Below are 22,500 nucleotides of genomic sequence, written 5' to 3' on the forward strand. Positions count from 1 at the left end.
TGCAATTTTTCTTTAGAATACTTTATAGAAATACTTTACAGAAATACTTTATAGAAATACTTTATAAAAATACTTTACAGAAATACTTTATAGAAATACTTTATAGAAATACTTTATAGAAATACTTTATAGAAATACCTTATAGAAATACTTTATAGAAATACTTTATAGAAATACTTTATAGAAATACTTTACAGAAATACTTTATAGAAATACTTTATAGAAATACTTTATAGAAATACTTTATAGAAATACTTTATAGAAATACTTTATAGAAATACTTTACAGAAATACTTTACAGAAATACTTTATAGAAATACTTTATAGAATTTTTTATCACACTGGGCGATTCCCACCAAGGCAGGGTGGCCCGAAAACGAAAAACTTTCACCATCATTCACTCCACTGTCTTGCCAGAAGGGTGCTTTACACTACAGTTTTTAAACTGCAACATTAACACCCCTCCTTCAGAGTGCAGGCACTGTACTTCCCATCTCCAGGACTCAAGTCCGGCCTGCCGGTTTCCCTGAACCCCTTCATAAATGTTACTTTGCTCACACTCCAACAGCACGTCAAGTATTAAAAACCATTTGTCTCCATTCACTCCTATCAAACACGCTCACGCATGCCTGCTGGAAGTCCAAGCCCCTCGCACACAAAACCTCCTTTACCCCCTCCCTTCAACCTTTCCTAGGCCGACCCCCACCCCGCCTTCCTTCCACTACAGACTGATACACTCTTGAAGTTATTCTGTTTCGCTCCATTCTCTCCACATGTCCGAACCACCTCAACAACCCTTCCTCAGCCCTCTGGACAACAGTTTTGGTAATCCCGCACCTCCTCCTAACTTCCAAACTACGAATTCTCTGCATTATATTCACACCACACATTGCTCTCAGACCTTCTCCAGCCTTCTCCTTGCTGCAACATTCATCACCCATGCTTCACACCCATATAAGAGCGTTGGTAAAACTATACTCTCATACATTCCCCTCTTTGCCTCCAAGGACAAAGTTCTTTGTCTCCACAGACTCCTAAGTGCACCACTCACCCTTTTCCCCTCATCAATTCTATGATTCACCTCATCTTTCATAGACCCATCCGCTGACACGTCCACTCCCAAATATCTGAATACATTCACCTCCTCCATACTCTCTCCCTCCAATCTGATATCCAATCTTTCATCATCTAATCTTTTTATCCTCATAACCTTACTCTTTCCCGTATTCACTTCCAATTTTCTTCTTTTGCACACCTTACCAAATTCATCCACCAATCTCTGCAACTTCTCTTCAGAATCTCCCAAGAGCAGTGTCATCAGCAAAGAGCAACTGTGACAACTCCCACTTTATGTGTGATTCTTTATCTTTTAACTCCACGCCTCTTGCCAAGACCCTCGCATTTACTTCTCTTACAACCCCATCTATAAATATATTAAACAACCACGGTGACATCACACATCCTTGTCTAAGGCCTACTTTTACTGGGAAATAATTTCCCTCTTTCCTACATACTCTAACTTGAGCCTCACCATCCTCGTAAAAACTCTTCACTGCTTTCAGTAACCTACCTCCTACACCATACACTTGCAACATCTGCCACATTGCCCCCCTATCCACCCTGTCATACGCCTTTTCCAAATCCATAAATGCCACAAAGACCTCTTTAGCCTTATCTAAATACTGTTCACTTATATGTTTCACTGTAAACACCTGGTCCACACACCCCCTACCTTTCCTAAAGCCTCCTTGTTCATCTGCTATCCTATTCTCCGTCTTACTCTTAATTCTTTCAATAATAACTCTACCATACACTTTGCCAGGTATACTCAACAGACTTATCCCCCTATAATTTTTGCACTCTCTTTTATCCCCTTTGCCTTTATACAAAGGAACTATGCATGCTCTCTGCCAATCCCTAGGTACCTTACCCTCTTCCATACATTTATTAAATAATTGCACCAACCACTCCAAAACTATATCCCCACCTGCTTTTAACATTTCTATCTTTATCCCATCAATCCCGGCTGCCTTACCCCCTTTCATTTTACCTACTGCCTCACGAACTTTCCCCACACTCACAACTGGCTCTTCCTTTATAGAAATACTTTATTGAAATACTTTATTGAAATACCTTATAGAAATACTTTATAGAAATACTTTATAGAAATACCTTACAGAAATACCTTATAGAAATATTACTGAAACATTTTATTCAAATCACCCAGGTTTTGCAGTGTTTCAGGCAGCCTTAAAACTTCCTTATATCTATATGAATAATGATTAAAGTTAGAACACAAGAATGCAGTGATTTGCAATCTTTTGATATCTTGTGTAACTGTTTCGTTTATCGTTTACATCGTAGTTATTACACCTCAAGTATTCTTTTTTTCCATTAAACGTTACTTAATTTACACCCAGTAAATATGCCATATTTATATGTTTTTACTATTGTTTTGTAAAGTAAAAGGACATAAGTGCAACTAATGTGACATTTTATTGTGGCAACGTTTCGCTCTCCAGGAGCTTGATAAAGCTCCTGGAGAGCGAAACGTTGCCACAATAAAATGTCACATTAGTTGCACTTGTGTCCTTTTACTTTACATATTGTCGGTAATTCTACCAACTTTATTACTGTTGTTTTAATGACTCACGAAATCGCATTAATGTTGATAGAATTACCGACAATATGTTAAGTAACAGGACGCAGATGCAACCTATGTGACATTGTGGCAACGTTTCGCTTGATAAAGCTCCTGGAGAGCGAAACGTTGCACAATAACACGTCACATAAATTGCATTTGTGTCCTTTTACTTAACGAAATCGTAAAACACGATCGCAAACAAACCACGGAACGCGCGGGTTTTGAACTCATAGCGAATCCTGAAACTCCAGGTCAGTGTGTTAGCTACTGGCCTGTAATTACTGGGATAGGCTCAGGCCACATTCAGGGAGAAACTCGGAACTGTACTCACCTAGTTGTGGTTGCAGAGGTCGAGTTATAGCTCCTGGCCTCGCCTGTGTGATGCATCGAAGTGGGGTTACGCTGACGACAAAATTTTGTGTGAGAATTTGTGGTAAAACAATTATGTTACAGTCACCAGAGGTGTCACCAGAGGTGTCAGGTCACCAGAGGTGTCACTAGAGGTGTCGGTCACCAGAGGTGTCACCAGAGGTGTCACCAGAGGTGTCGGTCACCAGAGGTGTCACCAGAGGTGTCAGGTCACCAGAGGTGTCACTAGAGGTGTCGGTCACCAGAGGTGTCACCAGAGGTGTCGGTCACCAGAGGTGTCACCAGAGGTGTCAGGTCACCAGAGGTGTCGGTCGCCAGAGGTGTCACCAGAGGTATCGGTCACCAGAGGTGTCAAGTCACCAGAGCTGTCATTCACCAGAATTGTCGGTCACCAGATGTGTCGGTCACCAGTGTCAGGTCACCAGAGGTGTCAAGTCACCAGAGCTGTCATTCACCAGAGTTGTCGGTCACCAGAGGTGTCACCAGAGGTGTCAGGTCACCAGAAGTGTCAGGTCACCAGAGGTGTCAGGTCACCAGAGGTGCCAGGTCACCAGAGGTGTCAGGTCACCAGAGGTGTCAGGTCACCAGAGCTGTCATTCACCAGAGGTGTCGGTCACCAGTGTCAGGTCACCAGAGGTGTCAAGTCACCAGAGGTTACAAGTCACCAGAGGTTACAAGTCACCAGAGGTTACAAGTCACCAGAGGTTACAAGTCACCAGAGGTTACAAGTCACCAGAGGTTACAAGTCACCAGAGGTTACAAGTCACCAGAGGTTACAAGTCACCAGAGGTTACAAGTCACCAGAAGTTACAAGTCACCAGGGCTGTCTGTCACCAGTCAGATCACAAACGACGACGATCATTGCAAGACGGATACTAAAAAAAATTACAAAAGAAATACTCTTGTACTTCACGGTAACAAAATCCTCGCTTCAAGATAATAAATTTACCATTACCCATAATAATTACTATTATTTGAAAACAATGACGACGTTTTAAATCCCAGGCTGTACATTAATAACTTCTCTTACGGATTTGACTGTGGCCGTTCGTATTTTCATGTGTCCGGGGTAAGATCGTGACGGGACACAGTGACGGAACACACGGTGATGGAATGCATAGTGACGGAACACATAGTGACGGAACGTATAGTGACGGAACACATAATGACGGAGCGCATAGTGACGGAACACACAGTGACGGAACACACAGTGACGGAACACACAGTGACGGAACACACGGTGATGGAATGCATAGTGACAGAACACATAGTGACGGAACGTATAGTGACGGAACACAATGACGGAGCGCATAGTAACGGAACACATAGTGACAGAATACACAGTGACGGAACACACAGTGACGGAACACACAGTGACGGAACACACAGTGACGGAACACACAGTGACAGAACACACAGTGACAGAACACACAGTGACACAACACACAGTGACACAACACACAGTGACACAACACACAGTGACACAACACAGTGACACAACACACAGTGACACAACACAGTGACACAACACACAGTGACACAACACACAGTGACACAACACAGTGACACAACACAGTGACACAACACACAGTGACACAACACACAGTGACACAACACAGTGACACAACACAGTGACACAACACACAGTGACACAACACAGTGACACAACACACAGTGACACAACACAGTGACACAACACACAGTGACACAACACACAGTGACACAACACAGTGACACAACACACAGTGACACAACACACAGTGACACAACACAGTGACACAACACACAGTGACACAACACACAGTGACGGAACACACAGTGACAGAACACACAGTGACACAACACACAGTGACGGAACAACAACAAACAATAACAGGGCTGAGATCATTACCTAAAATAAATACTCCTCAAACTACATAAATTATACAGTATATTAGCGCCACTGACTTTTTTCCCCAGTCCCCAAAAACAAGTATTTTAAGGACATCAACGTACTTATCAACGAGTTCGTCAGGTGTTGATGCTGGTTGTATTATAATCAACAATGCAGAGCAAAAATAGGAATTTTTCTCTCATTTCCTGTTTAGCTTACATACACACAAACAAAAAAACGATGTTTTGGAAAAACTATGAATTAATTAAGCTTCGGAACGATGCAAGGCTAATGTGTAGTTTTACGTTGTTTTTACCACGTTGTTGAATACTGCATGTGCAACACTATCATTATTTCGGTAATAAAAATTACCCAAGTGTTGCTCCTGTGTCTTATAAATATAAATACCCAAATTTTGTTCGTGTGGGTTATTCATCAATAAACACAGTGTTGTTCGTCTTATTCATCAGTAGAGAAACCCAAGTGTTGATCGTGTGTCTTATTCATCAACAGACACACCCAATTGTTCATGCGTCTTATTCATCAGTTTGTATTTATTATATGGCATTAACATATTGATAACCAAGCTAAAGTGAGGGGTGTCTGCCTCCAGCTCCTGGGCCTGCTTATTAATTTGCCTTTAAAACTGTATATGAATAATGAATCAAGCTTGTGATATACATAGACCTGTGACCGGTATCGAGAGTTGTTCTTCCTTGACAACCCGGCCTGAAACCAGAATGCCATAATAACTGCTTGACTGACCAAGTTGTTTGTGCAGCACTTCGTAACTAAGCAAATTTTAAGTGCATTTCTCACATGCGGTTCTCATCAAATTTCTAGATTTTTGTTATTTTGGTTAGGTTTAGTTAGGTTAGATTGACCTCTGTATATATATATATATATATATATATATATATATATATATATATATATATATATATATATATATAAATCTTCTGTGCCATATTATGTAATAAAATATTCCTATTGGTAAAAAAAAAATAGTTTAAAAGATGGGGTGGTAGGGGAAGTGGAATATTCAAATGGCTTCAGGAAGAAATCCAAATATTCTTCCTTGAAGCCTTTTTATCCACTTCTCCGAGGCTATGGGTCCCACAATTTACACCAGAGGTGGACCCCATCCTATATATATATATATATATATATATATATATATATATATATATATATATATATATATAATATATATAATATATATAATATAACTCACGAAATCGTAATGACACGATTGCAAACAAACCATACCCCGGTCGGGATTGAACCCGCGGTCACAGTGGTGCCTGTGCTAACCTTCCTATGGTGTAGAAATATACGTAGTTGGACGGATCTTATTGTGGCTAGCTGGTCCAGTGGCTAACGCGACGGGCTGGAGTTTTGAGACTCTCTGACCGCGGGTTCAATCCCGGCCGGGGTATGGTTTATATATATATATATATATATAATATATATATATATATATATATATATATATATATATATACATATATACATATGCAAAACAACCACTCAGAAAGAATAGAGAAATTCCAAGCGCTTTCGTGACTACTCACATTATCAAGGAACTATGAAAGTAAAGCATCCAAGGAAGGTATATAAGGGGGTCTGGCCAACACCTCACTATCAAGACGGGTCATCGCAAGATTGGGACCCGTGCCTGGAGTATGGTCTTGGCGGACATTATACATACACCTCACTATCAGATCCCACAACGGTTAAACACCTGACGCGCGCCGGCCCAACTGGACAGGTCCTTTGCACAACCACCAACAAACTATTCTACCCAAGAAAATTTTTAAAATTATTATTTGTCCAGTGTATTATTAAATTCTTCCCAAATTCTATTAATTATAAATGGATCTAATTTATATAAACCAAAGGAAATATTCATATTATTGTCAAAACTGCTTTTTATGAAACAAGATTCAATTATATTCCTGTCGACCATGGACTTGCTTCATACTACTTTCTCAACTTTTTGAAAATCAAATGGATGATTAAAATCTCTTACATGAATAAACAGAGCATTGGAATCTTGTCCAGTTCTAATGCTATATTTATATTGTTTTAATCTTAGTTCGAGATTTTTACCAGTTTGACCGTAATAAACTTTATCTCAAATTTTACAAGGAATCTTATAGACACATCCATCAGCATTTGGGGGGGAATTCTTTATCAAAAGTTTTTTTTATTGTATCAAGATTTTTGAATACAACTTTAATATTAAAAGTCTTAAGAAGAGAAGGCATGTCAACCAAGTTTTCATGGTAAGGGAGAACCAACATATTTTTAGTTGAATAAGGCTGGTTGTCCCTTTTTGGATTGTAAAAAGTATTTCTAGTGACGAAAGCGCTTGGAATTTCTCTATTCTTTCAGAGTGGTTGTTTTGCATATTCTGAAATCACCTGTTTACTGTGATCTTATTGCATATATTTTTTTTTTCAACAAGTCGGTCGTCTCCCACCGAGGCAGGGTGACCCAAAAAAGAAAGAAAATCCCCAAAAAGAAAATACTTTCATCATTCAACACTTTCACCACACTCGCACATTATCACTGCTTTTGCAGAGGTGCTCAGAATACAACAGTTTAGAAGCATATACGTATAAAGATACACAACATATCCCTCCAAACTGCCAATATCCCAAACCACTCCTTTAAAGTGCAGGCATTGTACTTCCCATTTCCAGGACTCAAGTCCGACTATATGAAAATAACCGGTTTCCCTGAATCCCTTCACTAAATATTACCCTGCTCACACTCCAACAGATCGTCAGGTCCCAAGTATCATTCGTCTCCATTCACTCCTATCTAACACGCTCATGCACGCTTGCTGGAAGTCCAAGCCCCTCGCCCACAAAACCTCCTTTACCCCCTCTTTCCAACCCTTTCGAGGACGACCCCTACCCCTCTTGCCTTCCCCTATAGATTTATATGCTTTCCATGTCATTCTACTTTGATCCATTCTCTCTAAATGACCAAACCACCTCAACAACCCCTCTTCTGCCCTCTGACTAATGCTTTTATTAACTTCACACCTTCTCCTAATTTCCACACTCCGAATTTTCTGCATAATATTTACACCACACATTGCCCTTAGACAGGACATCTCCACTGCCTCCAACCGTCTCCTCGCTGCTGCATTTACCACCCAAGCTTCACATCCATATAAGAGTGTTGGTACTACTATACTTTCATACATTCCCTTCTTTGCCTCCATAGATAACGTTTTTTGACTCCACATATACCTCAACGCACCACTCACCCTTTTTCCCTCATCAATTCTATGATTAACCTTATCCTTCATAAATCCATCCGCCGACACGTCAACTCCCAAGTATCTAAAAACATTCATTTCTTCCATACTCCTCCTCCCCAATTTGATATCCAATTTTTCTTTATCTAAATCATTTGATACCCTCATCACCTTACTCTTTTCTATGTTCACTTTCAACTTTCTACCTTTACACACACATTCTCAAACTCGTCCACTAACCTTTGCAATTTTTCTTTAGAATCTCCCATAAGCACAGTATCATCAGCAAAAAGTAACTGTCAATTCCCATTTTGAATTTGATTCCCCATAATTTAATCCCACCCCTCTCCCGAACACCCTAGCATTTACTTCTTTTACAACCCCATCTATAAATATATTAAACAACCATGGTGACATTACACATCCCTGTCTAAGACCTACTTTTACCGGGAAGTATTCTCCCTCTTTTCTACACACCCTAACCTGAGCCTCACTATCCTCATAAAAGCTCTTTACAGCATTTAGTAACTTACCACCTATTCCATATACTTGCAACATCTGCCACATTGCTCCTCTATCCACTCTATCATATGCCTTTTCTAAATCCATAAATGCAATAAAAACTTCCCTACCTTTATCTAAATACTGTTCACATATATGCTTCAATGTAAACACTTGATCTACACATCCCCTACCCACTCTGAAGCCTCCTTGCTCATCCGCAGTTCTACATTCTGTCTTACCTCTAATTCTTTCAATTATAACCCTACCGTATACTTTTCCGGGTATACTCAGTAAACTTATTCCTCTATAATTTTTACAATCTCTTTTGTCCCCTTTCCCTTTATGTAAAGGGACTATATATGCTCTCCGCCAATCCCTAGGTACCTTCCCCTCTTTCATACATTTATTAAACAAAAGTACCAACCACTCCAACACTATATCCCCCCCTGCTTTTAACATTTCTGTCATGATCGCATCAGTTCCAGCTGCTTTACCCCCTTTCATTCTACGTAATGCCTCACGTACCTCCACCACACTTACATTCTGCTCTTCTTCACTCCTAAAAGATTTTTTTTTATTATTATCACACTGGCCGATTCCCACCAAGGCAGGGAGGCCCGAAAAAGAAAAACTTTCACCATCATTCACTCCATCACTGTCTTGCCAGAAGGGTGCTTTACACTACAGTTTTTAAACTGCAACATTAACACCCCTCCTTCAGAGTGCAGGCACTGTACTTCCCATCTCCAGGACTCAAGTCCGGCCTGCCGGTTTCCCTGAACCCCTTCATAAATGTTACTTTGCTCACACTCCAACAGCACGTCAAGTATTAAAAACCATTTGTCTCCATTCACTCCTATCAAACACGCTCACGCATGCCTGCTGGAAGTCCAAGCCCCTCGCACACAAAACCTCCTTTACCCCCTCCTTTCAACCTTTCCTAGGCCGACCCCTACCCCGCCTTCCTTCCACTACAGACTGATACACTCTTGAAGTTATTCTGTTTCGCTCCATTCTCTCCACATGTCCGAACCACCTCAACAACCCTTCCTCAGCCCTCTGGAGGAAGGGTTGTTGAGGTGGTTCGGACATGTATATATATATATATATATATATATATATATATATATATATATATATATATATATATATATATATATATATACATGGCATATATATATATATATATATATATATATATATATATATATGTCAATTTTCAATAAACATTTACCAACTGTACCATATCACAACGGGTAAAAATGGTATATAAGAGATAAAAGTTATAAATCTCAAGCAGGCAAGAAGAACCCACCGTGAGCAGTAGAAGACTCAGTCGGGCGATAATCACTGTTTAACACTGTCAAACAGTCACCCATCTGACTGTCTTAGCAATGCACACTGTTAAGAGGCTTGGCTGAGCTGTTGCAACTTTGCTGATCTGGCATTCATAGCAAGGTGTGTTCCAGTTTGCTATTGAAAGCCTCTTGCATGTCGTTTTTATTTTCAATGCTGTTTTTTATGACCAGGACACTGCTGGTTTGGATATATAGCGAAAAGAGGATCTTCTTGCGTGACAGGTGGCTCTTCTTGCATGGCTGTGACATGTGGCTCTTCTTGCGCGATTGTGACGGGCAGCTCTTCTTGGATGATTGTATGACGGTGATACGTGGCTCTTCTTGCGTGATTGTATGGAGATACGTGGCTATTCTTGTGTGATTGTATGATGGTGACAATGTCGCTCAGTGTCAGCGTAATGGATTCTTCTCAGCCTTCATGGCATGTTATTATCCTCCGGCTGCTTGGAGACATCCCAAATATAAAATCGATGCCTCTAAGAACACATTCCTTCGCTGGATCACCGGATCGATCACAGCATAACGATACCTAACGTATCCGAGATATTTTTTTTTTTAGCTTTTTTAGTGATTTCTTTAGTGGTAGCTTTAGTGGTAGCTTTAGTGGTAGCTTCAATGATTGCTTTAGTGATTGCTTTAGTGGTAGGTTAGTGGTTAATTTAGGAGGCCTGGTCTTGGATAGCGCAGCGGGGGCGCCGACCCCGAAAACATCCTTCAGGTACCTACGTACTTCTCGCTGGAACCCATTCTATTACTTTATAATTATATGGAAAGGAATACTTCGTGTAATTTTTTCTGCTTCTCACTTTTAATCATTCTAATTATTGCTTTTCTAACTATGCTGTATAGTGGGCGGTTCCAGGAGCTGAGACACGACCCTTGAAGAACAATTCGGTGAGTACTTTTCAGAGTCCAGTTCGGTGAATACAACTCATTAAGTAAAAGAGAGAAGGTCATCAGCGGTTTGGAAGAATATATAAACAGCACAATGAACAATAGTTAGTTGAAACGTCAACACAAATGAAAATAAAACACAAACAGAACCGTCAAGTAAATAAACACCTCAGTTCAATCTATCCAGGTTCGGAAATAAAAAAAAAAACACTTCCTTTATTTCAATAAAAATATTTGCAGCTCTTTTCAAAACAACAGTTATTAATTTTTTGATACTTATATTTCAGTGGGAAAAAATATGTGAAATTGATCCTGAAATTGAAACCAAACAATAGGCAGTAATGAATCTCAAATATTCACTCTGGTCACATGATCGGAACGTTTTCGTTCGTTCCGAAAAACTTAATTGCTATTTCATATATCATAGTTTTTTTATTATGAAATGGCTCAATTATGTTCCTTTGCAATTTGCCATCGATACATGCTTGTGGGAGCTGAAACATATGTAATGTTGATTTGTAATTCTGTTTTGTTGAGAGTTATTTTGTAAACAAGATTAAAAATTGCTCTCTCTCTCTCTCTTTTACACAGGGATTGACAAGGTTTCATTCTCTCTCTCTCTCTCTCTCTCTCTCTCTCTCTCTCTCTCTCTCTCTCTCTCTCTCTCTCTCTCTCTCTCTTACACAGGGATTGACAAGGATTCTCTCTCCCTGTCTCTCAAAACTCAACTCGTCTTTAGTACAGATGCAACTACACACACAGTGGATAGAAGTATAATCAGAATGATAGTTAAGATAATGAATAATAGAAGGATGAATATTAAACATTCATTTTCTCCTAACTCCTTCTTGGCAGTCATGTAGAGCAGCTCAGAAGGTATCGTGAGGGGCACAGCAGCGGTGTTCCCACAATCGTTGCTGTCAAGTAACCCACTCCAACATTCATTGCCAGCTGGTTTACACTGCTATTTAATGCTTTAGTCAATTAGAAAAGAATCAGATTGTGTGTAGCTGTGGCTTCCCTGAGGTATTACTCACCAGACTCTCCACTCCTCTGTTTTCTTCAGCTCTCCTTTTCTCTTCTCCCCTTTCCTCATTCCTCATTCTAATCTCTTATTCCCCCTCTCATCTTATTTTTGCATTGAACCTCTACGTTCTCAGCTCTATTTTTTACGTCTAGAAACATTATTAGTTGAACCCCGAAATGCAGTTTAGAGTGAATTTTCTCATTCGTTCAGCAGATATGAAGGGATTCCAACCCTGTATTTTTTGAGTAGGAATTTAGAAAAACTGTTGAACCACATCTTGTTTGTAGTATCTGAATATATTCGTCAATAAACATTTCATAAACTGAGGAAATACTATGGAACTAAAGACAAAAATGAAAATAAAACAGAAAATATGCTTTCATTCCCTTACGAAGAAAATTCTCTCTAAGCTCTCTCAAGTTCTTAAATATTTTTACGAGAAATCTCTTTCAAATCGTAATAAAAAGAAAATAGTGTAATGAGAAATATTCTTAAATAGTTGCTTCTCTACACTATAACACAGTTCGTTTAAATTGTTTGCCTCTATTATTCTAATTCATGGCATCCCTCCACTTTCTTCCCATCTATCCCCTTCCCATTTATTGCTATCCCTGTACTGGCTTCCTAACATCTTTCCTACTTCTAATTCATCAATGATAGTATTTCCTACCTAACATTTTCCTTACGCTTTGTCCTAGCCAGGAGTTTTAGTTCACTGTATACACAGGCAACCGCGAAGCCATGGTCATGTAGTGCCTGGAGAACGGGAGGTAATCAGGTTAGATCCTAGGAGGGGAAGGGAAGGGTAGCTCAAATTCCTCTGATCAACAGCCCTTCATTGGCATAAGCTTGTTCACTCACCACCATCCGGATTAGAATGTACATCACTCTGCAGTAGTTCATTCTACAGTGGCTTCCATTATGCGACTTGCGTTATTCACTTTTTTTTCATGATAGTGTATGATGAGGGGTTATAGACAAGTTGTAGGTGATAAACTAACTTTATTTAGACGTTAAGTCTAAATAATATACAAGGTTTTCAACTGATGCTTGTGTTGTCTATTTCTTCACTTCAATTCGATCAGTAAGATTACTGTATTGTGCAGTAACCTTAATTACTGTATTGTGCAGTAACTACAGTAACTGTATTGGGCCGTTACCTCAGTAACTGCATAGTGCAGTTACCATAGTAACTGCACTATGTAGTTACCTCAGTGTACTGGGTCCACAGTACTCACGAATCACGGCTATCTTCTGACAGTCTCTAGTCGGGGTTCCCACAACTCGCCTCAGTAACAGTATATAGTTACCAAATGAATGCCGTTCACACATTTCTTCCTCCTCTACTGCACTTTCGATTCCTCTCGTCTCGATATGTTCCTATAAAAGTTGGCTCCTTGTATGTTCCCCGTATCACTCAGGGTATGGTTGGGGCTGCTAAGTGCGTATACCATGGTTCGAGTCCTCATCCATTCTTCTTGCTGTTTATTGACAGTTAACACTAATCTTGGGTTTAAATGTCTGTATGTAATATAGCACATGCTACATCACATATAGTGTGTGCTCCTTCATGTGCAGAGAGAGAGAGAGAGAGAGAGAGAGAGAGAGAGAGAGAGAGAGAGAGAGAGAGAGAGAGAGAGAGAGAGAGAGAGAGAGAGAGAGAGAGAGAGAGAGAGAGAGAGAGGAGAGCAATCACACAAATCAGAAATGAACAAATATAATCTCGAGGTTATACATGTATACAGGGCGAGTAACAGTGTTGACCATTAGTGCTGTATTCATATACATGTGTTTGCGGATGCGAGATCGTGTATTATTATACACGTACAGTATATGCTAAGCTTGTAAATGTATACAGATGTATGCATATACGGGTATGTGCAATACATTCATTCGTGGAAAGCACTAAACCCACTGGGGCCACAGTGCGTCTGGAAAATGGTAATTGGGATTGTTCTGATGAGGAAGAGGGGTGGTAACCTCAGGTCCTTGGATCAAGAGCCTTTCACCAGCACCAAGGAAATTCAAGTCAGTTATCACAAGAGCAATTGCGAAACTATGTTTTGTACTTTCACTTCAGTTTAAACCTTCCTGTTTAAGCCAAGAGAGTTTAAACTATTGTTTAAACCCTGAGAGAAAAATGTGGAAAAGACAATAAAAAACGAGGAGGATGAGGAGATAAAGGTCGAGCTGGGAATGGAAGATAATCAAGTTTGATTCGAGGAAGCGGAGAACAGGTCAATTTGCTTTGATGAAGATTTTTTTTTTATGCTAGCATAGGGTTTTCGAGATTTTTTTTCCATATATTTGAGTTTACAAGTTAAGAGTTACCTAACCTCAGATCATTTTTACGTCCAGCCTGATCAAAGTTATGCTACCCCCACCCTTCCCGGGATGCCACTCGTAACAGTCGACTAACACCCGGGTACCTACTTACTGCTAGGTGAACAGGGGCAGCTGGTGTAAGGAAACGTTTCCACCCGTGTCGGGAATCGAACCATACACACTTCTCATTATATGAGCTGAAATTCACTAATGTGTATAAAACAATTTAAGGACATAAAAGAGAAGGAGCACTGCTACAGGCCTTCACACACACACACACACACACACACACACACACACACACACACACACACACACACACACACAATTCAGTCCGGAGAACATAAAGTAGTCATTGGAGTGATGTATAACCCACCACAGAACTGCAGGAGGCCAAGAGAGGAGTACGAAGAAAACAACAGGGTGATGGTGGACACACTGGCTGAGGTGGCAAGAAGAGCTCACTCGAGCAGAGCAAAGTTACTGGTAATGGGCGATTTTAACCACAGGGAGATCGACTGGGAAAACCTGGAGCCACATGGGGGTCCCGAAACATGGAGAGCCAAGATGATGGATGTGGTACTTGAAAACCTCATGCATCAACATGTCAGGGACACAACCAGAGAGAGAGGGGAGGATGAGCCAGCAAGACTGGATCTTGTGTTCACCCTGAGCAGTTCAGACATTGAGGACATCACTTACGAGAGGCCCCTTGGAGCTAGCGATCATGTGGTTCTGAGTTTTGACTATATAGTAGAGTTACAAGTGGAGAAAGTAACAGGAACTGAAGGGGACAGGCCAAACTATAAAAGGGGGGACTACACAGGTATGAGAAACTTCCTGCAGGAGGTTCAGTGGGACAGAGAAATGGTAGGAAAATCAGTAAACGAGATGATGGAATATGTGGCAACAAAGTGCAAGGAGGCAGAGGAAAGTTTTGTTCCCAAGGGAAACAGAAATAATAGGAAGACCAAAACGAGTCCTTGGTTTACCCGAAGGTGTAGGGAGGCAAAAACTAAGTGCAACAGAGAATGGAAAAGGTACAGGAGGCATAGGACCCAGGAAAACAAGGAGATTAGTAGAAGAGCCAGAAACGAGTATGCGCAGATAAGGAGGGAGGCCCAGCGACAGTATGAAAACGACATAGCATCGAAAGTCAAATCTGACCCGAAACTGCTGTATAGCCACATTAGGAGGAAGACAACAGTCAAGGAGCAGGTGATAAGGCTGAGGAAAGAAGGTGGAGAACTCACAAGAAACGATCAAGAGGTATGTGAGGAGCTCAACACGAGATTTAAGGAAGTATTTACAGTAGAGACAGGAAGGACTCTGGGGGGACAGACCAGATGGGGACACCAACAAGGAATACACCAACAAGTGTTGGACGACATACATACAGATGAGGAGGAGGTGAAGAAACTGCTAAGGGACATCGATACCTCAAAGGCAATGGGACCGGACATCTCTCCGTGGGTCCTTAGAGAGGGAGCAGATATGTTGTGCGTACCACTTACCACAATCTTCAACACATCCCTGGAAACTGGGCAACTACCTGAGGTATGGAAGACGGCAAATGTAGTTCCCATTTTCAAAAAAGGAGACAGAAAAGAGGCACAAAACTATAGACCTGTGTCATTGACGTGTATAGTATGCAAAATTATGGAGAAGATTATCAGGAGGAGAGTGGTGGAGCACCTGGAACGGAACAGGAGTATAAATGCCAACCAGCACGGATTCACGGAAGGCAAATCCTGTGTCACAAACCTTCTGGAGTTTTATGATAAAATAACAGAAGTAAGACAAGAGAGAGAGGGGTGGGTTGATTGCATCTTCTTGGACTGCAAGAAGGCCTTTGACACAGTTCCTCACAAGAGATTAGTGCAGAAGCTAGAGCATCAGGCGCATATAACAGGAAGGGCACTGCAATGGATCAGAGAATACCTGACAGGGAGGCAACAACGAGTCATGGTACGTAATGATGTATCACAGTGGGCACCTGTGACGAGCGGGGTCCCACAGGGGTCGGTCCTAGGACCAGTGCTATTTTTGGTATATGTGAACGACATGACGGAAGGGTTAGACTCAGAAGTGTCCCTGTTTGCAGATGATGTGAAGTTAATGAGGAGAATTAAATCTGATGAGGACCAGGCAGGACTTCAAAGAGACCTGGACAGACTGGACACCTGGTCCAGCAAATGGCTTCTCGAATTTAATCCTGCCAAATGCAAAGTCATGAAGATAGGGGAAGGGCACAGAAGACCACAGACAGAGTATAGGCTAGGTGGCCAAAGACTGCAAACCTCACTCAAGGAGAAAGATCTTGGGGTGAGTATAACACCGAGCATGTCTCCGGAAGCACACATCAATCAGATAACTGCTGCAGCATATGGGCGCCTGGCAAACCTGAGAACAGCATTCCGACACCTTAGTAAGGAATCATTCAAGACACTGTACACCGTGTATGTCAGGCCCATACTGGAGTATGCAGCACCTGTTTGGAACCCGCACTTGATAAAGCACGTCAAGAAACTAGAGAAAGTACAAAGGTTTGCAACAAGGTTAGTTCCAGAGCTAAGGGGAATGTCCTATGAAGAAAGATTAAGGGAAATCGGCCTGACGACACTGGAGGACAGGAGGGTCAGGGGAGACATGATAACGACATATAAAATACTGCGTGGAATAGACAAGGTGGATAAAGACAGGATGTTCCAGGGAGGGGACACAGAAACAAGAGGCCACAATTGGAAGTTGAAGACACAAATGAGTCAGAGAGATAGTAGGAAGTATTTCTTCAGTCATAGAGTTGTAAGGCAGTGGAATAGCCTAGAAAATGACGTAGTGGAGGCAGGAACCATACATAGTTTTAAGACGAGGTTTGATAAAGCTCATGGAGCGGGGAGAGAGAGGGCCTAGTAGCAACCGGTGAAGAGGCGGGGCCAGGAGCTATGAATCGACCCCTGCAACCACAAATAGGTGAGTACACACACACACACGATCAGTGAAGAGGCGGGGCCAGGAGCTCGGACTCGACCCCCGCAACCTCAACTAGGTGAGTACAACTAGGTGAGTACACACACACACACACACACACACACACACACACACACACACACACACACACACACACACACACACACACACACACACACACACAAAACCTCCTCTCCCTGACATGAGCCCAATTACCTTGTGATTGTATGTTTTTTCCTTAAAAAATGATGAAAATAGAAACCCCATTACTCGTGATCAACATCTGTTGATTACAGCACAGATTAATAACCCTCTGTGGATATTTGCAAATAAAAATTATACAGAATATGTTAGGGAATGCTCGACGATATTGTCATTTCCTTACCGAAGTTCCTCAGCTCAGGCTGACACATACCATGACAGGGAAAGAGCGAGAGAGAGCGAGAGCGAGAGCGAGAGCGAGAGCGAGAGAGAGAGAGAGAGAGAGAGAGAGAGAGAGAGAGAGAGAGAGAGAGAGAGAGATATCCATAACCCAGGGATCCTTAACCTAACCTTGTCAAGTCCTTTGTAAAAAAAAAGGAGAGAGATAATTAGAGAAAGACAGAGAGTGATTGAGAGAGAAAAGTGTGCTGCTACCCAATTTCAAACAATAGTCACATAGGGGGAACTGCTTTCCCTATTACATTCCATCATGCAGAATCGGATTCATACATAATGTTGAACTCTCTCAGTCTGAGCTGGGAGACTTCAGTAGGACAATGAGGATACTGTTAAGTGTTCCATTAGGCTTCATCAGCTACGGGAGCTTCAAAGGAAGAGGGAGTGAGGGAGAGAGGGAGAGAGGTAGGGAGAGCAGTGTAAATTGTTGGGTACATTAAGTAGGGTACTAGCACACTGCTTATGTACCCAGTTTTGTTGAACAAAATCACATGTTTTCGGGTCACGTCATGGTGCGCTTCGTCATTTGTCGCTCACGATGTGCACTGTTGCTAAGTAACAGTGTAATGGACTCTCCCTAGAAAGATTTTGACTCGAGTGCTCTCATTCTCAGTTTTCCCTCACTCAGTTCTCTCTCTCTCTCTCTCTAACACATTCGAAAAAATTTGTCATTTTTGTTGACCATATGAGCCTCACAAAACTATTATCACTGCCTCTCTCGCAACTTCTATCAGAGCCACTGTCTCTGCTGTATCACTGCCATTGTTATATCACTGCCACTGTTCCTGCTGCTGTCATTGCCAAAGTTCCCGCTGCTATCACTGTTGCTGCTTCAATCACAGACACTCCCTGTTGCTGTCTCTGCTACTGTCTCTCCTGCTAAGACACTCACTATTCCCGCTGCTATCACTGTTGCTGCTGCAATCACAGACACTCCCTGTTCTGTCTCTGTTACTGTCTCTTCTGCTAACACACTGTTCCTGCTGCTATCACTGCCCCAAACGCTCCTTACCATTTCATTCTCATCCAGACTTGTCGTCCAACCTGGAATTCTGTCTACACTCCGACGTGATGACCAAAAAACAATTTTTTTCCATTGCGTTTATTATGGGCAAATATTTGCATATGATATTAAATAACTGTGGAGAGTAACACACTGCAGTATTTACTGACTATATCAACTCAGAGGCAAATATGTGTAACCAGAATTAAACGGGGAGTAAATCGGGGATTTAATCCTATCTCTTAAAACGTGAAACCTGTCAGGAAAAATTTGCGTGTTCTAAGCGAGGTTATCTTGATAACTTTAAATAATTTGTGAACAAATCACCTTCAAAGAATGCTTATTTTTTTTTTACGGAAGAGATCTCAGATATAGCAAGAATGTTGGTTGGGGAGGGGGGGGGGGTGATTGTTTTGGTAACAATGAAGATGGCATCAAGACCGATCGACCTGTTACTTATACCTTTCCATACTGACAGAGAGAGAGAGAGAGAGAGAGAGAGAAAGACAGTCAGAAAGAGACACTCACACTTAGAAGAGAGAACGAGATAAACTGAATCCACATGATACGACTTCTCCAACTGCTGGTCTTCTATCACATCGACACATGAAAGAAGGTTTTCCCATGACGAGAATGACTGTGGTGATGGCCGCCATTACTTAGCATTAACCAGATTTATCGAATATCTTTGACTAGCACCATAAGAAATGTGTTACTACCGGCAGGAGGCGGGCGAACGTTCATCTGACATAGCATGAACGAACTCGACAGTGCTACGGGAAAGACGTTCCACGAACGTATGTAGTTAGGCTCTCCCTGGAGCAGTACTTAGGTAGGAACTTTTGTAATGTACACACTGTTATTGGCGAAAGGTTATTCAACGCTCTGTGCAATAACAGTTTCGATAATTAAGGCACATACGTAACAGTTAGGTATCTTTATTCTTGAAGCGTTTCGTCTACACAGTAGGCCTCTTCAGTCAAATACGAAGGCAATGGGTATAGTAGTGAAATAAAAATGTAATCAGTCCATCAACCTTGGAGAAATAGTATTTGAGATAGTCAGTCCCTCAGCCTGGAGACGAGTCCAGCTTCATGGTCGGGAACGATATGAAAGTGAAACATGAGAACGAAGTATTAAATACTGTCGAAGGTGAGGTGGAAGATCTCGAAGACAATGAAGGGGGCTGGATTCACTAGTAGAAGAAGGTAGGTCTCTCTGGAATACAATCCTTCTCACTCATGCTCATTTGTATTGGACTAAAGCAGCCTATTATGTACGTAACATGTTTCAACAATTAAGATACCCAGCTGTTGCACAGGTGTCTTATTCTTGACTCAAGAAATCGTAATGACACGATTGCAAATAAACCATACCCCCGGCCGGGATTGAACCCGCGGTCATAGAGTCTCAAAACTCCAGCCCGTCGCGTTAGCCACTAGACCAGCTAGCCACAATAAGATTCATCCAACTAGGTATATTTCTACACCATAGGAAAGTTAGCACAGGCACCTCTGTGACCACAAATGCAAGTTTTTACAGACGAATCTCCAGCTGTAAAAACTTGCATTTGTGGTCACAGAGGTGCCTGTGCTAACTTTCCTATGGTGTAGAAATATACCTAGTTGGATGAATCTTATTGTGGCTAGTTGGTCTAGTGGCTAACGCGACGGGCTGGAGTTTTGAGACTCCATGACCGCGGGTTCAATCCCGGCCGGGGGTATAGTTTGTCTTATTCTTCAACTTATCGGTTTTCAAAACTATTTTTACCGCACTAAATTGCCATACATAGATCACAGTCTAGCGGTGTCTATTATTACTACTACTACTACTATTACTACTACTACTACTACTGCTGTTCTTCCGGTGACGACACTAGTGGTTGGGTTATAATGACCTGACGGACACAAAAGTCAATTTGCTCCCTTATAAGCAGACTAACAATAGTGAAAATACCAAACATAAATTTATGCAAATCATGTCAGTAATTAAAAAATTCCCTTCGCATGAAAGGCAACAAATACAGATAAGTTGATGAATAAGACATGTATAACACCTGTATTTTCATTGAGAGACGTTTCACCCACCAGAGGATTTATTAATCTTTATCGATCAGAATGATAAATTCACGATGGACTATACGTTTATAAAGATTCCTAGGTGTTGTAAATATGATTTATTCGTCAAAGAATCCTCTAATATTCCTCCGAGGTCCCAACAGGTAACCCTGCGATACATTCCGAAAAAGTCTTCCAGTCTGTAGTATCTATATGAAGCTTAATGTTCTTTCATATTCTTGAAGCCTTCTTCACAAGAATGAGTTTGTTGATTCAATCTCACTTACTGACAGCCTTCAGGACTCTGAACGAAGAGGCATTCACATAACTGCGCACATCATACACAAGATCAGTACACGAGTACGAGACATCAGCATGGAACCCTCATCTCAATAAGCATACAAAAAAGCATGAAAAAGTTCTGAGGCTGCTACATAGCTCCGGGACCTACGAAGACTGAGATGCTACAACAGTTTTGAGATTATACTTGCAGAACATTCATGGATTGAGACAAAATTTCTCTTAGGGTAAAGACACAAGCTCTCCCATGAGCGAAACGTCGTCCAATTACATTTTGTTTTGAATATTATGCCTTCACATATCAATGGAAGTTATGCCTCAGTAAGCGTTAGCCAATAACTTCGTAGTAGCGTTTAAATACAGGAGCAAGAAGAATCTAGTCACATTTATTGAGTTACAACTTCTAAAAAGAAATTTTTCCGAATATCACAGAACTAAAAAGTTTACACGAGGCAACTTCCATGTTGTGAAAGCATACTTATAATCTGCCGATTCTGCGAAAACAACTTCTAAAACTTGTATTACCTGAGATCGTAGAAGTAAGGAGCTGTAATCTGTGCCTACATCAAGACTTTTATCACTTTAAAACTCTACTTAAGACCTAAAGGCCTGCATCACCTCTTGAAAGCTCTTACAAAATCGTTTATCATTTTCAGAAAACATTGTTTAAACTTTTGTCGTCTCGTGAAAACTCTACTTAAAAGTTTGGTCATCTCGAGAGAACACGCGGAAGCTCTTCGTTAACAATGATAATAAAGAGAGAGCCAAGTCAGTGACAACCCAAATACATTCACACACACACACACACACACACACACACACACACACACACACACACACACATACATACATACACACACACAATGATGTACTGGTGGCAAGATCCATACATAGCTTTAAGAGGTATGATAAAGCTCTTGGAGCAGGGAGAGGACCTAGTAGCGACCAGTGAAGAGGCGGGGCCAGGAGCTATGACAACCCCCGCAACCACAAGTATGCGAGTACACACAGGCTGCTCTTGCTTGCTTTTCAACATACAACCTGCATTTACCTTTCTGATCTCCCCTTTTATATACACATATATACTCAAATACTTCTTCCAGTGTTCCTTTCCATGGTTATTATATTTTCTTTGTGCCTCTCTCTCTCTTGTATACATCTCCTTCTTCCTTGTGCCTTCCTTTACCATCATCCTTTCTTTCCCTCTTCCCCCAACACAACTTTGTTATTCTTTTTGGTTTTACACTCCTTCTCTCGCTTCCATTCTCCTAGTTATCAACTTTCCAGTTACTCTCTTATTTAACTCTTACCCTCCTCACATTCCTTCTCATCACATATACCTTCTGTCCCCTCTCCATCTTTCTCTTTCTCCCTTTCCCTATTTCTTGGTCGTCACGGTCAAACGAGTCCTGTTAAAAGGTCCTTTGGGCATTCTCCATATGGCAATAGTAATAAAGAATACAT

At 41.2% G+C, this 22,500-nt stretch overlaps 1 protein-coding gene across 3 annotated transcripts in view; it reads right to left on the minus strand.

Annotated features, from left to right (window-relative positions):
- The window catches only part of LOC128701873 (glutamate receptor 1), a 1,634,372-nt gene that overhangs the window by 746,698 nt on the left and 865,174 nt on the right, over positions 1–22,500 (minus strand). The gene's annotated exons all lie outside the window — the stretch shown is intronic.

The sequence above is a fragment of the Cherax quadricarinatus genome, chromosome 69 (assembly GCF_038502225.1).
Source record: "Cherax quadricarinatus isolate ZL_2023a chromosome 69, ASM3850222v1, whole genome shotgun sequence".
NCBI classification, from domain to species: domain Eukaryota; kingdom Metazoa; phylum Arthropoda; class Malacostraca; order Decapoda; family Parastacidae; genus Cherax; species Cherax quadricarinatus.